The sequence below is a fragment of the Peromyscus californicus genome, unplaced genomic scaffold, assembly GCF_007827085.1.
Source record: "Peromyscus californicus insignis strain IS unplaced genomic scaffold, ASM782708v3 Scaffold_18__1_contigs__length_77618521, whole genome shotgun sequence".
Lineage (NCBI taxonomy): Eukaryota > Metazoa > Chordata > Mammalia > Rodentia > Cricetidae > Peromyscus > Peromyscus californicus.
In genome coordinates this window covers 31544971-31561417 of record NW_026294480.1, presented here as the reverse complement: position 1 = coordinate 31561417, position 16447 = coordinate 31544971, and positions in this window count along the sequence as shown.

Genomic DNA, 16447 nt, shown 5'->3' with positions numbered 1-16447 from the left:
ATGGACCAACCTGAGTGTTAGCAGCGTTTCTGACAACACATTGTGTAGTGAGGTGGCTTAGGAAAGTGAGAGGTCCAAATGTGTCCCATGTCTTGCTCTCGGGTTGTAAATGAGAGAGCCGTGAATATAAAACAATGCTATTTTTGTCTCTCGGAAATGTCTGTGGTAATAAAAGCCTATAGAAAATTCACAGTGAAGGATAAAAAATGCATCTGTTAAAATGGAGAGTTCTACCTGTACGGTATAGTACAGACACAACAGGCATAAGACTAAAAATGGCTGGTTAGAGAATGGCCATGTAGTTCAGAGATGAGGTATATGCCCAGCACGTGCAAAGCCCTGAGTTTGATCCTTAACACCACAAAAGGAATACAAGCTCATAGTTAACCACTTGTGTGAATATTAACAATATATCTCCGCACAAGCAACAAGTCGAGAGCTTCCTGTGTACTTAGCTGGGATTTTCTTTGGAGGAAACATGTGATTCAGTTCCTGGAAAGGAGTAGTTGAATCTCAAAGATCAGTTTACTTAGCATTAGGGGCTTCTAATTCGACAAACTAGCCTGGATGTTAGCAGCATTTCTAACAACAAATTGTGTGGTGAGATGGCTTAGACCTTCTTAGAATCCATGTTTTTAAAGTGGCCTGTTTACTTCATGATTTTTTCTTTTTTTTTTTTTTTTGTAGAGTCTCTCATGGCTGTCCACTTAAAACTTAATAAACCCAGGGGAAACGCCTGCATATTAAGATTCATAATCCGCCGGGCAGTGGTAGCGCACGCCTTTAATCCCAGCACTCGGGAGGCAGAGCCAGGTGGATTTCTGTGAGTTCGAGGCCAGCCTGGGCTACAGAGTGAGTTCCAGGAAAGGCGCAAAGCTACACAGAGAAACCTTGTCTCGAAAAAACAAAAACAAAACAAACAAACAAACAAACAAAAAGATTCGTAATCCTCAGCTCTGAAAAACCAATAAAATTTGAGATCTTAATGAAAGAGGTGTGAGCAGAGAAGTGAGTGCAGCCAGAATATCAAGTAAACTATGTAGGGCTGAGCCTTCTGCTCACTGCTGTGTCTCATGCAGATCATAGAAGGTCATGAACAGAGACGCTTTTATCTGTGGATAATCTCTCCGGGTTTTCTCACCAATCTCCAAAGGAGAACCTTTAAACACAATTGAGCGTGTAAGTAATGTTGCTTCAACCTGCTCCAACAGTCACCAGCAGTTTTTTTTTCTTTTGAGCTGAGCATTCTGCAGTTCTAAAAAAAAAATTAATAATAAGTTTGTAAATATTGACCATCTCTTGCTTGTGCCGGCGTTGACTGGTTTGGGACTGCGTTTTGCAAAATCAGGGACTTTACCCAACAATGGCTAATTTGGTTTTGTGTTTTCGCATTGTGACCTATGAGAACATGAAGGGCTTCCACGTTCCAAGTTTTCTTAACTGACTGGTGACATACCCTGAAACAAAAGTCCTTGTTTTTTCTTCTCAATATTTTTTCCTCCTTCCGGCATGGTGGCCTGTGAACCCTAGTTAAAGACGTGCTATGTAAATTCAACCAAACAATGGGTCAAACTAGCTTTTGCCTCTCCACTTGATCATAAACTGGGTCAGTCTGTTAGAATAAGGGCCTCAGCGGTCTGCTGCCTGCCTTGCTCGTTTGGGAAAGAGAGCAGGGATTGCCCACACTGCTCTCATTCCTCCTCCATGAATGTTTCCCTCCTTTACCTCCTAGCCAAAGGAAACGCTTAAAATGCCCATAGCTCTTAGAATTATTACCCTTCATACTTAGCATAATTCTCACTCAGAACTCCAGTTCCAACCCTTCACAGAGTACAGATGTTGTATCTGTTTATTTTACATGCGCCTTGATTCCTTGACTCCAGGACTCTCATAGTTCTAAGAGACATCATTATTTTTATGTACCACTAAAGACAAAAAACTACCAATTAAAAATCTGTGCAGAGATGGGCATGCAGGAGCACAGCCATACTCCCAGGGCTTGGGAACCTGAGACAAGGAAAGTTTAGAGCCTGCCTGGGCTAGCTACATAGTGAGACCTTATCACCCATGAAAACTCTATAGTTGTCATCAAAAGTATGATATATTCTAATTTAAGATTCGAAAGTAATCCTTTTATCTCTTCTGTTGGGAATATCTTCCTGGCTGTGGTTTTCTGCACCCACAAAGAGGAAGGGGATCAGGAAAGGACGTAGTGACGCCAAACTGCACTAATCATTTCTATGATATTCAAACCTCTAAAGATTCTCTTGTAATAGGTTTGCTACATTCCCTTGACCCTTTCTTAGGTTTCATATTTTTAATCCTCTAACCACTTGCTCCATTTATATAGTTAATTAAGTAAAGTTCTTGTCTTTGGTGGAAATGACAGGAAAAGTTGGAGTAATACAGATGTTACTGTTCCAGTTTTGGTGAGCAATGGGCAGTTGGAAGGTCAGGTCCTGTGAATTCCAACCTCAGGGAATGTAATGGACTCCCTGGTCTGTCTGGCCTCATCCCTGGTTTCCATCACTTTAGCTGTTTCTCTGTTATTGCTCAGTGAACTGTTTCTACCATACTCCCCACAAGTATGTGAGATCTTGATTCCTTTGCCCTAAGAAAGTGATGGCTATGCTTCGACCCATGATCCACCATTCAGTGGTGCACTCAGGTAGATTGCCTGCTAAAGCTCCTAGCCTGTTCTCTTGCCTTCTAAGTTGATAGCCTTTTATTCACTTAGTACGTCTACTGGGGGCTTGGGAAAGACCCAGAGTAAAATAAGCATATGAGTTCAGTCATTCTTCTTTCACTAAATACTGCATTTGCAATTTAAATTCTCAGTGTTTTAGCTCAAAGAATTCTCTTAGCGCATACACAAATTGAACATATTTTCTGAACCATAAATTAATAAACATGAGATAAACAGAAAGAGAGATGTAAAGATGGCTCTACAGTGAGAGCCATCCCAAAAGTCAGGAGTGTACAGCTATAGCTCTGAGGTGACATCTGTCTTTGCTTTTTTCTGATTTTATATTTATGGTATTAATCAAATTTTTCAGTCATAGGTCAAAACGGAATAGTTATATATGAGAAAAAACAAGAATCCGTGCACCACCCCATCTCACCTTCCTCAGTTTTCTTGAGGTATAGTTGACAAAACTTCCAAGGATTCATATGTAGAGTCTCAGACTCCGGCAGGATTTAAAGACTAGCATTTCCACCCTTAGCTCCGGAAGATGCACTGTTTCACCCTGATGTATCTGTCACTGCACACAACAGAAGTGACAACTGAGGCTGGAGACATCTGCACTTGAAGTGGCCTGGGTAAGTGAGGTCCAGTGTTCTTAGTCTCAACTGAACTCTTCCTTCTCCCTTGTAAACTTCATAAACGAGCTCTAAATGGGACCATCCCCGGCAAGATTGTCAGTCAGTACAAAAGACGTTATATGAAATCCTCAAAGAATTAATTAAATAATAATAATAATTAATAATAATAAGCCAGGCAGCGGTGGCACGCATCTCGAATCCCAGCACTCAGGAGGCAGAGGCAGGCAGATCTCTGAGTTCAAGGCCAGCCTGGTCTACAAAGTAAGTTCAAAGAGAGCCAGGCTTACACAGAGAAAACCTGTCTTAAAAAAAAATATGTAATAAGAAAGAAAGAAAGAAAGAAAGAAAGAAAGAAAGAAAGAAAGAAAGAAAGAAAGAAAGAAAGAAGGAGAAAAAGAAAGACCAAGCACAGTGTAACTGAGGAAAAACATCAACCCAACCTCTGGTCTCTATACAAAAACACACTTATACACACAGAGAGAGACAGAGATAGAGACAGAGACAGAAACAGAGAGATACAATGAAACAATAAAATATGTCTAAAAATAACAGCTAGTGACTCGGGATGTTAACTCAATGGTAGAGTGCTTGCTAGCAAGTACAAAGTCCTAATGTTCAATCCCCAACACAGGAAAAGTAAGAGAGAAAAATATAATATTATATATATTATATATAATATATATACATATTATATATACATATATGCATGGTGTTGTTATAACATAAGCAGCAAGATAGTTATATGTGACCATTTTCAAGTAACATGTAATATATATAATTGTATGTACTGTACTTTCATATAATTGGCATTGTAGTAGGTTTGCTTAAAATAGGCATCACAACCATTGGGATATCAGGAAGGTCTCCATTATAATCTTATAGTATCACTGCTGTATGTGAAGTCTATTGTTTTCCAGAACAGCATCATACATATCCAAATATGTTTGTATTTTAAGATATATTAAACATTCAGTTTACTAGATACATATGTACATGGGTATTTGTGTGTATGTATTTATGCATGTCAGAATAAATACTATTCATTCCACACTTTCCCATAAGACTTACAAAGGGGCTTTTCCAGATGATTTTCATGTAAGTATTTAGACTGTACTGATCAAGAAAGGAGGTTAAGCTTTGTGTGTTGTCAAACAAAGAAGTCAGGCAAGGAAGAACACAGAGAAACACACACTGAAAGAAACAATCATCACAATAAGGGCCTTGAGCCATCAATGTCCAGACAAATTCTAAGTCACCCACCCTGAAGAATTCCCAGGAAGACAGAACTCAAGGTTTCCATCTATGGTAAGAGTACATCAACTGAAATCCAAGTTTGTTTAATTCATTGTCTCCGAGCCTTAACAACGCAATCAAAGCCGGGTGGCGGTGGCGCACACCTTTAATTCCAGCACTTGGGAGGCAGAGCCAGGAGGATCTCTGTGAGTTCGAGGCCAGCCTGGTCTACAGAGCAAGATCCAGGATAGGCACCAAAACTACACAGAGAAACCCTGTCTCAAAAAAAACAAAAAACAAAAAATAAACAATCAAACCCCATAGCTGGCTAGCTAAGGCTAGATTCTATAGTCTGTCTGTCTGCTTTGGGTGAGGATCAAACAGAAAAGTTGTAGAACCTAAATGACACAGAAAAAAAAAAAAAAAAAAAAAAAAAAAAACGCTTCAGGAAATTCTCTTGGCTGAAAATCTTTAGAACTAAGCAGAAATAAGCTCTTAGGGCAGATGTGATAAGAACTGTAGATGTAATATGAATGTGGGATGGGGTGGGTGGGCTTGATTAAGGGAGTTGACCTTTTCTTACCTTTGTTGTTGTTGCTGTTTTATTCATTTGTTTTGGTTTCCTGTGGTTCTAAGGAGCAAAGGCCGGCCTCACACACACACTAGGCAAGCACTGTACCACTGTGCTCTCTGGGTCCCCAGCCTGAGGCTGAGCAACTTAGGATTCCAAGAGAAGGCTTTTCAGTGGCTTGAGGATGCCATTTTTTTTTCTTTCTTAATAAACCTACCTCTATTTATACCACTTAAAAAATGTTCTGTAACGTATGTAGCCTCCACCCACTTCAACTTTCTCCAGATGTAACTCGGGCTAAACTGATTGACAACCTAATGTCCCAAAGCCTTTTTAGAGGAATTCAGTAACCACTCCTGCTAGTTCCAATAATCCTGTCCCGGACAGTGATGGGGAAATGGAAATCTTACAAAACCTATTCCGGTATTTCCTGCTGGGCAAACTCTGTCATCCTCTACAAACACTGAAGGGGAGGAAGGTCTATGGAGTCTGATGTGGAAACATTCAAAGGCGGGGTCCAGACAGGCCAGGTTGGGAGAGCAGAGCCTACCTCTTCCACAGAATGTGGAAATGTTTCTTTCTGTGCAAAGGTCTGCCTGCTCAGTTACTGTTCGCGTGTCTGCTGCTGCCTCCCGAGCGGCGCTGGTGGGCTTGTGCTTCAGTTCAAGAAACAGTCCAAAAAGAAAAAAAAAAAAAAAAAAGAAAAGAAAAGAAAAGGAACAGTCCTTACTTACATGGGGGATAAATCAACAGAATGGGTCTGCACACTAACCTGTCATTTTCCTCACCTGTTTTGAAGCTCTCTGTACGGGAGTTAACATTTCCCCCGCAAGAAAAGCCTTTGGAAAATTCCTGGCTAGGCCACTTGCTTGTTTTGTGAATGACGTTTGTGGTCAGCTATAACATATCTGGCATGTTTTTTTCTTGCTGCTGCCTTTTTCATGCATGTTTTTATAATTTGGGCATTTTTATGGAAGTGATTAAATATTTTTTGGCTTCAAGCTGGTGCAGAAACTGTGGAGACAGAGAGGATCCTCCCTAGCTGGAGTCCAGTGTGTACAAACCCATGCTCTCATAAACACACGCATATGCATGCAGCGTTCCTAACATATGTCCACACGGTTTCTGTTTGATTCAGCTTTCTTGCTTGATAGGCATTCTCTCTCTCTCTCTCTCTCTCTCTCTCTCTCTCTCTCTCTCTCTCTCTCTCTCTCCCCCCGCCCTGTCTCTCTGTCTTTCTCTGTCTCTGGCTGGCTGGCTGGCTGTTTCTCTCTCTCTCTCTCTTCTCTCTGTCTCTCTGTCTCTCTCATCTCTCTGTGTCTCTCTGTCTCTCTCTCTCTGTCTCTCTCTCTCTGTCTCTGTGTCTCTGTCTCTCTCTCTCTCTCTGTCTCTCTCTGTCTCTCTGTCTCTCTCTCTCTCTAGCACAGGGGAAGGGAAATGAAAGCAGCTATGATTTCCATCTCATTTCAGGTTTGCTTCAAATAGAGGCAGCATTGTTCACATGCCCAAGCCTCCCGCTTTTCCCCAGAGTTAATGTTGTATAAATGTTGTTCCAAGTCTTACTCAGGATGATTGAGGTATTTTTGTAACATGTCACCTCCCAAACCATCATTAGCGTTTACAGTTTTCACAGCAAGTTGCTCTGCTTCCCTGGCCTGTATAGGGGTATTCTTTCCCTGGCCCGGCCTACCTCCCCCAAACACATAAAGCCGAAGGAAAAGTAAACTCTGGAGTGTAGATCAAAGCCACTGTTTAGGAGTTCCAAAAAGTATCCCCCAAAACGAACTGCTGCTTGCTTCTTTGAATCAGTTTTATATAGTATCTTGTGACCAAAATGAACAATTTTGAGAAAAACTTTCGTTTTTTCTTGCTGGAAAATTCTGCTAATGCTTAGAGAAAGGGAAATATAAGAGATGAGCACTGGGATTTATGTTAAGAGAAATTTTATGACGAATTCTACAGATATTAGAAACATAAAGATGTCTACTTAGTGTTCCTTAAAAAGAAACAAACAATCCTTTCTGTGTAAACACCCCTTCTCAGGCTTCATTAGGCCTCTGTCTTCACTGGCATATGATCTAGTAGTTGGGTCTGTGTGCTACGTACAAGTAAAGGGTCGCTATATGTAGACACGTTTTGGATAGTATAATAATTATTCAATAAGCATATTAGGAGCTCTTTTTAATCTGTTCGCGATATTTACTTGCTAAAACATATAAACTAACATCTAAGATTATTATTAAGCAAATTATAATCTTCCTTCAGTTTCACATTGCCAGGTTTTGGGAGTCTATCTATTCCGACTCCATAGACATCTAGTCAATGCAAATGCCAACATCTGTCTCTACTTGGTCCTTAATTTCCAATGTGAATACAGTTAAAAATCGTGAGCTGTGCCTGATGCATCAGCAAATGCCTTAATCCCAGCACTCAGGAGGCAGAGGCGGGTGGATTTCTACAAGTTCTGGGCCAGCCTGGTCTACAGAGTGAGTTCCAAGATAGCCATAACTGCATAGTAAGATCCTGTGTCTACAAAAGTAACAACAAAAAAGATCATGAACTATACAAAGTAATGTGAAATGTATGATCTTCAGCTCAGAGGCTGGAGGTGTGGCTCAGTGGTAAAGCATTTATTTAGCATGCGTGAGGTCCTAGGTCCAATCTCTATCACCTTTGAGGAATCATTTGTACTACAGAAAATGTATAATAACATCAGCAGTTTAAAGGCAGTTTTTTTTCATGTGTATGTGTATGTAGTGTGCATACCTGTGTATATGTGTGCTTGCATGTGCAATGTGTGTACAACTGCATGTGTGTGCATGTGGAAGCCAGGAGTTGAAGTTGGTTAACGTCTTTTTCTATCATTGTCCACCTGTTTGTTGGGCAAGGTCTCTCATTTGAACCCATACTTCACTTTAGCTCCTCGGGCTATCCATTTTGTTCTGGTAATGCCATCTCCATTTCCTCTCTGCTGGAATAACAAGTGGGCCATGGTGACCGCCCAGTATTTACATGGGTTCTGGGCATCCAATTCAGGTCCTTACATTCAAACAGCGAATCCTTTACCTGCTGAGCCATCTTCCCAGAGAGAACAGAATTGTTTTACACAATTCCCTCGTCATGAGCGGTTTTACTTCCTTCATTGTGATATGTGAAACAGGTATTTTGCAAATCAGCAGAATGCTAATGTGACATTAAAGATTTGAGGCTCGAGAGTTGTCATTTGCCAAGGGATAGGCTGTGTGGAGGTGCCATTATGAGACAATAGCTAAACTATGACCCAGCCCAGTGTGGCCTTCTTTATAAAAGAGAAATAATCGTTCCAAAATGAGTAAAATCAAACTTTCACCCCCCCTTGTTATGAATGAGTGAAGCTATGATTTTATTTCCTTACTAGTATTTGTGTTCTTTTGAACATTTTAGACTATATATTTGAAAGTTCCATTCAGTTAAACAATGAATATTTTTCTTCCTTAGCTAACATAATATTTTTGTTTTCAAAATACATGATTTATTTATTTTTTTACTGAGTTCAGATTTATACTGCAGTGCAGCCTGGAGATTATTCAATAAAAATGAATTGCACAAATTCTCCAAAAAGAGTGTGTCGGCACCAAAAGTTTTCTGCTCCAAGAGGCAGGTTTTCCACTTGATTTATATCCAGGTTTACTTTTTTATAAACAGCTTCCCCTCCATTCCCTCACATTGTTCTCTTTGCTGGAATGGAAGACGGTGTCTCCTTCTGTGTTTCCCTTCTCTCCGCAGTACTGTGACTGCTGGGCATTCCTCAGCTAAGAAGAACCAGATGGCCGTGAACACACCAGTGTTCCCTCCAACTTTCTTCTGGACAAGACTTTTACACAGGGCACAAGTGTGCTGGCCTAATACCATTGTGAGACTTACACACGTACTTAGTGAGGTCAAAGTCAAACATGGCAGCTAAGTCAGAAGGAGCCACCTGTAGATCACAAGGAATCAATTTGATTAAGAAGAGAAAGTTCTAGGGACAAGAGGAACTAAGTCATACTATGTGTTGCAAAGGACACCAAAAGACTCTGCTGACCCAATTAAAATATCTTAGGCAAATATGTGTTATATATTTCACATTATAATGATTTTTCATTATAATACCTTAGAAATACTTCGAGATTATCCATTCAAAGAAAAGAACATACCTAGATCCCAAACATCTTAGTGAATGAACACGTTGCAGATAATTTGGAAACTAGAACAGATAACGTTTACAACCCTTTAAAAATCTGGATTGGTCCTCTGGATCTTGCAATCTTTCCACTCCCTCTTCTGCAACAACCTTAAGGGCAGGAGTTGTGTTGGAATATATCAGTTTGGACTGGATTCCACAGCTCTGATCAATTGTGACTTTCTGGTGTGTAAAGATTGTAAGAGCCAGATGAACAGGGAGTTTTTCTATAAGATTATGTGTCTCCTAAGAATGTCAGAACTACACCCATAAAGTCTCACCAACATGGCTGCCTAAATATGACCTGAACAAGCACAACACCAATAGAAATGCTAATGTGGAAAGGGAAATGCTCAGGCAGCCTCACCCATAGAGAACTACAGACAATTGAGGAATTTGGAGAATGGAGAAATAGTCTTCACCAGGGAAAACCATAACAGTTCATTATCCAATACCTAATGGTCAGCCCTGAAAACATATACACAGAGCAACATTATACGGACTGAGCAGATTGTATATGGTGGTTCATGGGTGGACTTGGAAGAAAGGGAAGGGAGAAATGATGTCATTATATTATAATCTCAAAAATATTTTTAAAATCTGGATTGTCAGGATGCTTTGGTGTTTGTTTGTCTGAAACAGGTATCTGTTATAGCTCACAGTAGTCTGGAACTCAATACATAGCTCAGTCTGGCCTCAAACTCCCAATCCCTCAGCCTCATCTTCTCATCTAGAATTGCAAGTAAATGCTACCATGCCCTGCTTCTTTCCTTATGAAATGTTTTGCGGGTCACATCTTAAAAGCTAGAAAGATCACAGGTAGGATAATAAGATTCACAAAATGATGTCACAATGCTGGCAATTTCACTAGCTATATACATACTGCTTTGTAAAAAAAGTTCTCTTAACTCCTGAGATTCAACTTCATCATCTGCTGGATAGAGACATGATGATCTAACTTGCAAGATAGATACAAGAATCAAAGTTACACACCAGTAATTCAAAATCAGTGTCCTCTTTATCAAGATCAAAATTGTCACCAAGTTCTATCTGCTCCCTGTTTCCTGCCCTGCCATACAGGTGCTTCCAACATTTACACAAGAGAATAAAGAAATGCCCCATTTCCCCCAAATGTCTGCAGCACAGTCAAAATGTAGAACCCTGATTTCCAACAATGCCCTTGAAAACCAATCTTCTTGGAACTTGCTTTTTACGGTGGTATCCTGGCTTCCTGAAGCCAGAAAAAAAAGGCAAAAAACAGACTCTGGACATCTAATCAGACAAGCATGTGACAGCAACACCGGCCTTTTTCTAAGGCCCTGAAACTAACAGACTTTGGACCTATTTGTTCTCCTCACTCCCTGTGGTGTGAACCAGACAGGAAAGCCTGGGTCATTTAGCAAATCACCTGACTTCAAACTGAAATCAGTAACCCAGAGAAACAAGCACTTTGGGAGCACAGGGGCGCCCAAGGAGCTTAGCCTGTGTGTTCTGATAAGGCCTGATGTTGAATGATTAATATCACCTTTTTCATCCTTGACCCCAGGAGGTGCTCCTTGATACACATTCAGACTTCACCTGTGAAGGAGAACCGGGAAAGATAGCCAAACACACTCTCAGTCGTGGGGCACCGATGCCAATAAACTTTCCTGAGATAAATAAATCTGAGAAAGTCTAGAGAATGGGGCTACCAAATTATCTCTAGCATCCCGCTGATAACCCAGCCGTAGCTAGCAGATGGGAAATGACAGGGAACAAATGAAAGAATGAATGAATCAACTCCGAGGAAACAGTGAGAGCATGATCTTGATTTCTTATTACAGAACATTTCAATTACAAACAAAAACAGAGTTGTATGTTGAATGCAATCCATAAATACCAGTCATTCTGCTTTGCCAGTCCTGGGTGAGTTTTTGTTCGTTTTCCTATTTTTGTCTTTTTCTTCCATTTCCTTTAGATTTAGGGGGCGGTTTGGGGGCGGGTAGGTTAAGTTATTTTTTTTTTTTTTTTTTTTTGGTTTTTCGAGACAGGGTTTCTCTGTGTAGTTTTGCGCCTTTCCTGGGACTCACTTGGTAGCCCAGAGGTTAAGTTATTTTAAAGAAAATTCAAGGGTTTAAGGTTTAGGGATTTAACTCAGTGGTAGAATACTTGTCTAGCAAGCATGAAGCCCGGGGTTCAGTCCCAGTGTAAGGGTGAAGTTCGATACATCACATTTCACCCACAAATCCAGCACGCCTCTAATAAGTAAATATGATGAATTCATAATAAGCCTTAATATCTACTTATCTTTCAATTTCTCCTTCTCAAAAATACCTGTTAGCAGTTGGTTAGAATCTACAAGAAAGAAAATTTACGTTTTGCCTCTTCTCTGCTCCCTTTGGTTGATGCCCTTGAGCGGTTGAAGAAGCAGGTCATTTGTCCTGTAGAATATACCGCATGCTGGGTTTGGCTGGAGTGAGTTCATTTAATTTGCTCCTTTACCCATAAGCTTCTTCTAAACTGGCAGGTAATCTGGAGCTTGATTGAATATATTTCATATTATTTTCACAATGGACTGTGCAATTTCTCCTTTCCCACAGAAATGATCTTTCACAAAACAGGAAGCAGAAGGAATCGGTGGGGCCCGTCTATATGCCAAGTACAGACTATAGCAGAACTGAGCAGTAGGGATGTAGCTCAGTGGTAGATTGCATGCTTCATGCATGAGACTGAGGCCTTGGGTTCACTATCCAGCACACACACCCACACACACATATACCCCTAAAAAGAAAAGAACACAGCTGCTCTATATTCTAAACCTACTAGAAATCAGATTTTTCAAATCAAGTAGTGTTCTTTGTCTCTCTCTCCTCCATGTTCTACCTGCCACCACTTCCTCTTCTACCTAAGCTCTTTCAAGTTTCTATTGATCAACTCCATTTTATGTGCCAGTGCATGAATATCTAAAATGCTGTCATTGCTTTTTTTTGTATTTTAAACCACATGCAAATGGCATCATGCCTTACGTCTCCCCTGGCAGCTTGATCTGCCTCCTCACTGCACCGATGCCAATACAAATAGCTCAGGGCATCCATCTGTACCGTTGCTGCTACTTCCAGGGTGTCTCCGATGGGCAGTGCACCACAGCACCACAAGTTGTTTCTATTTATAGTTACTACACTCAAGCTGTTCTTACTTTTCGCTATTTCTTTTTCTAGTTTATTGAGACAGAGTATCAGGTAAATCAGGCTGGCCTTGACCTTGCCATATGGGTAAGGCTGGCCTTGAATTCGTGATCCTCCTGCCTCCACCTCCCTGGTACAGGAATTACAGGAATGTGCCATCACGCTTTAGTAGAATTCTTAAACATATTTCTAGGAAAATGAGAGGGAATTCTTCCAAGGCTGTTTGAAAAATGAAATTTCTGAGCTTGGGGGTAAGTTTAATTTCAAAAGTACTTGATATTTTTAAAAACTTTAAATATTTGGAAAATTTTGCGTTATCATCGGCGTAGCACTAGGTGTTCACTAAATACTACTGTTAACCCTTTCAATGCCTCATCTTATCTAGTCTGATAGCACTCTGGGAGAACACTTCAGTATTTCTCTTTTTAGAACTCAATGCTATTTCTTAGGTAACACAAGATTGCTAAGCCATGGAGCTGGAATTTGTGGCCGGCATACTGTGTCTAGAGTTATACTAAATTCACAATACAGTGTAATAAAAAGGTAAGATATTCTAATTGAAGAGCAGTATACAATACATGGGAGACTTCACGGAACAAAGTAGACTTCCTTCTTATTGGTCACACCTGCAAAGACCCTATTTCCAAAGAAGGAACATTCTGAGACGCTAAGAAGACGCTGTTTTTAGGAAGACATTCGTCTACTCAGCTCATGATTTCTAGTCTGTGGACTAGAGGAGGAGCGTGCTCCACTTGTTCAGATTCACGAGGAGGTTCACATAACTCTTTCCTAACCCACTGCACAGGCCCGAGGCCAATCTTGTCCTGGCTACCCATGCCCATTGCGGTAAGGCTACACAGGGAGAGCTCTTGGCAGTTCTTAGTGCCGTAAGTCCTATTGCTATTCCAGTGGCCCTGCTGTGGACACCCTTCCACTTGGGAATGTCTTTCTCATGAAAGAAAATTCTTTTCTGGGCCTGGATACACAAACATAGGATACTGTGAACTCTAAAATCTTCTACTGACCACTAGAATTATGGTTTGTTCATGGGAGCAAGAGCAGAATAATTCTAGATTATTCAAGGACTTGGGTCAGAAGCTAGCTCTGTCCTTAACTCTGTGAAAGGAAGTAAATCACGGTGTCTGTGCTTAGAAACAAGAACACTTGGACTAACCTGTTTGACCATGACGTTGTGAGGATACATATCAGATGGGAACAAAAGACCCAGATAAAATCTTCAGTTAAAAACAGGCAGAAAGAATGTGGAATGCCCATAAACCTTCGGTACTGTGGAGTTTAACTTTATTTTACAGCATGAGGTCCTTTGATGACCTAGTAAAAGCTACTACAATATACTTTTCCTAGGAAAAGTTCCTGTCTGTACACACACACACACACACACACACACACACACACACACACACACACGCACGCACATGCACACGCACACACACACACACACACACCTGTGTCTCTAAACACAAGGGGAGCTAAATTACTCTGGAGGACAAAAATTGGCCTATTTCCACTCTCCAATTATGATGTGACTTTTAGTTGAATGTGGGAACATACACTTGTTATTTCAGCACAGGAGAGACAGGGACAGAAAGATCGCCATACGTTTGACACGGATCTCCTTCATATAATGAGTTCCAGACCAGCCAGCTAGGAATATATAGTTGAGACCCTGTCTAAAGGGCAGGGACATCTTTTTGCTAGGATCAATAGTATGTACCTTATGTACCTCAGCCCCGAGGCAGGAAGGCAGAAGATCACTTGAGTCCCAGAGTTAGAGCCCATCCTGGTAGCATAGAGAGACCCTTTCTCATTTAAAAAAAAAAAAAAAAAAGTCCCCTGAGTCTATGAATGAGTACATCATGTGGCATTGATCTGGATTCCAAAGCGGCTGTTGTCACTCAGAGCTGAGGGAACTAAGGTAGTTCAGGATGCTTAATGTATCACATGCATCTTTCTGAGGTCAGGCTGAAGTTGTTTTGGATGAAACTGGATGGCTGTAGACAATCTGGCCCCATTCTTCACAGAAGCAATAGAAGAGAATGAGACTGTCCTTTCTTGTTAAATGCCCATTTCAGCAAAATTCACCTCTCTCTCTCTCTTCTCTCTCTCTCTCTCTCTCTCTCTCTCTCTCTCTCTCTCTCTCTCTCTCTGTAAAACTTTTCTGTTGAACATGGTTTCATAATGATGGGTGTGTGGTATTTATTAGTACTGGAAATAATTTCTTTTTTAAATTTTTTTTGAGACGGGGTTTCTCTGTGTCCCAGAAATTCCTGGCTGTCCTGGATCTCGCTCTGTAGACCAAGCTGGCCTAGAACTCACAGAGATCCACCTTTCTCTGACTCCTAGTGCTGGGATTAAAGGTGTGCACTACCACCACTTGGCCAATAGTTTCTGACAAAGAACATCTTTTTAGTAAAAAAAAATGTAGGTTTCACATATTTTCTGTATTATTTACTGTGCTTTTATCATTCTGGAGTCCTTTTGTGAATATGGATTTACTAGATTCTCACCAAAAGCCAAAACAGGAAGTAGGGGAAAAACTATTTTACAACTGAGTCCTTGAAAAGTAGCCCTGTCTCTGGGCGGTGGCGGCACACACCTTTAATCCCAGCACTCAGGAGGCAGAGGCAGTGGGTCTCTGTGAGTTCGGGGCCAGCCTGGTCTACAAAGCAAGTTCCAGGACAGGCACCAAAACTACACAGAGAAACCCAGTCTCAAAAAAAAAAATAAGTAGGCTTGTCACCCTTTCAGCAGTAAGTAAAGTGTGAAACTAGAGCATTGCCTCAGACCTGATCCCAATCCTGGCCTCTCTTGTCAGAGCATGGAGGCCATTGTGTACCTAATGCAGTTTTAATTTTCAAGCAGCCATTGGGTACTTTGAGGTCAGAATGCAGTACAACTTCAGATAAAGCAGAATTGCCCCACATACTAGAAGTCCAAGTTGGTCTGTTTTCTGAGTAGCTTTAAATTGGGAACAAGGTAGAGTTGACAGTTGCCTCCATCTCCTCAAGCATAGAACCAACTCCTTCCAGGTCTAACAAAGATGACTGGGAGCCCTGAACTCTGGCCTGTGTCTGCTATTCCACAGCAAGGGCCAGGGCTGAAAACAAACCTGGTGGGTTTATGTCAACAGGAACGGCTATTGTCAGCTCCTTTTCCACAGGTGAGGGGCCAGGGAAGGAAGTCATCCCCTGAGCCAGGACCCTGCCTGAGGCCTCAGAGAGCCAAAGAGAAAAAGAAACCCATCTCTCAACTATGGGCTTTAATTGTGCAGGAATCACTCTCTCTCTCTGGTCTCCACTGTTCTCATCTCACAGAGAACAACAAATTCAATATCCTCTTGACCTCATGGGGAAAAATATAATGTTTCTCTACATGTTGTCCCCAAGACCACAGTACCAGCAGAACCACACCAAAGTGCTATTGAACAACTAGATTCCAGGCACTTCACACACCTTGGATCCCTGAGCCTGCGTGGCACGTGTATATGCGTGTAGGATCCCTACATGTGTGTCTGAGGGTGTGTAGACCCATGGGCAGACATATAGAACTATAAACTCGGTTTCAGCTAGGCTTGTTGGCCACAGAGCTCTTGCTGTCTGCCTGTCTCTATTCCCTAAGCCCCAATGCTTGAGTTACAAGTACTCACAGGCATGCAAGCCTGGCTTCTGTGTGTGTGTGTGTGTGTGTGTGTGTGTGTGTGTGTGTGTGTGTGTGTGTGTAGTGGGGGGGAGGTATTATATATTCGAATTCAAGTCCTCATGCTTACATACCAGACATTCTTACCCCCTGAGCTATATCCCAGTCCCTAATAGTCCCTTTTGAAAGACCTTGTACTATACCTTCATAAGGATCATTTTAGGGAAATTTCTCCTAAAGCTCTTCTTTTTCTCATCTTAAAATCATATCATATATGTTTTGGATTGTACAAACCTA